This window comes from Myotis davidii, unplaced genomic scaffold, assembly GCF_000327345.1.
Source record: "Myotis davidii unplaced genomic scaffold, ASM32734v1 scaffold609, whole genome shotgun sequence".
NCBI classification, from domain to species: domain Eukaryota; kingdom Metazoa; phylum Chordata; class Mammalia; order Chiroptera; family Vespertilionidae; genus Myotis; species Myotis davidii.
This window is the reverse complement of record NW_006300164.1, coordinates 2,857,289-2,858,923: the sequence shown is the minus strand read 5'-3', so window position 1 is coordinate 2,858,923 and position 1,635 is coordinate 2,857,289. Positions and strand designations below refer to the sequence as shown.

The following is a 1,635-nucleotide window of genomic DNA, read 5'->3' as shown; positions in this document are numbered from 1 at the left end:
GGGGGGGGGGGGGGGGGGGTCTGTGTGTATCAATTTTTCTGAACCTGTAAGAGAAAACTGCAGACTCGACACCCCTTCACCCCAAACACCTGAATCCGAGTGTATTTCCTAAGAACAGGCCCCCCCACAGGCCAGCGCCCACGTCAAACCGGGAAACGAGCTGGGTCCCACCCGTGCTCTCCTTCCCGCGCACTTGCTTTCATTTCTTCACCGTAAAGGACAACCAGGGTGTCCTCAGAGCACAGAGTAAAAACCGCGCCCGCGCCTGCAGCTGCCATGTCCGTCTCCGTGAACCTAACAGCGGCGCCCAGGGAACCTTCCGGAACAATGGGGATGCCCTCTGTGTGCCCGCTGAGCACCTGAACTGCGGCCGCGCCAGCTGAAAAGCGGCGCCTCTACCTTCATTTCACTCGAATTCATTTAAACGGCGTACCCTCACGTGGGCCCAGCAGACCCCAGCCTCTCACCCAGTTCCTGGCATTTTTAAGAATGCAGACACGGGGACACGCACTGTAGGTCCCATGTGTCCATGTGTACGCGGCACCGGGGCAGGTAAATTCACAGACGGGAAGGGCAGCAGAGCCACGGCGCCGGGGCTGCGGCGGGGGAGGGGGGGCGGCTGGGCTTTCTGGTTGGGAAGATGAATAAGTTCTAGAGAGAACAGTGTGATGTTACATAGCCCTGTGAACGGCTTCCCTCTCTGGTTAAAACGGTAACAGTTACGTTGCACAGATCTCACCATGATAAAAACACTGATTTAAAAATAAGGGGCCCTAGCCAGTACGGCTCCGTGGTCAGAGTGGTGGCCCACAGACTGAAGGGTCACGGGTTCGATTCCCGGTCCAGGGCACATACGTCCATTGCAAGCTCAATCCCCGACCCCAGTTGGGGAGCGTGCTGGAGGCAACCAATTGATGTGTCTCTCTCACATCAATTTTAGAGAAAGTGGAAGGGAAATTCCACTTTCTCTAAAAATCAATGGAAATAATATCCTCGGGTGAGGATTAACCAAATAAACACACACACACACACACACACAGTAAGGGACACAGAGACACAGACACAGGCCCCAGGGAGGAGGCGCTGTGACAACGGGGCAGAGAGCAGGGGGCTGCTCCCAGGAGCTGAGAAAGGCGGAGGCGGCCAGGGAACGGCCAGGGAACGGCCAGGGTCTGGCCAGGGAGCGCCCCATGGGCACTTTGAAGGACCAGACACACCCACTGCGTGGGCGGCCTCAATCATCGTTTGCTCTGAGATTCCTCTCAAATGAACCGCTAGTGGCACATCTTGCTGCCACTCCTCCCTCGGTTCTGTGTAAATCCAGACAGATGAACTACTGGGCTCCTTCAAGACCTCATCCTCAGGTAGCCATCGTGCATGAAGACGGCGGCTCCACTATTTTCTGCAGGCCGCTCGTCTCTCATTTCCACGAAGCATTTATTTTCATTCCTCCTCGGCCTCCATTTTTAGAGTTAATTACACAGCGCCTCACCATAATCGCAGCCCGCACGCCAGGCTTCCTTTCGGGGCTCAGGGCAGGACGCAGCGTCGGCCCGGCCTGTCCCACTCCCTCCGTGGCCGCCCGGGCCCCTAACCTTCCAGAACCGCTGTCCCAGGGCAGCCTCTGCGGGGCGC

General features: G+C 57.4%; 1 protein-coding gene across 1 annotated transcript in view; it reads right to left on the bottom strand.

The window, feature by feature from the left end:
* The window catches only part of VAV2 (vav guanine nucleotide exchange factor 2), a 121,363-nt gene that overhangs the window by 119,349 nt on the left and 379 nt on the right, over positions 1 to 1,635 (bottom strand). The gene's annotated exons all lie outside the window — the stretch shown is intronic.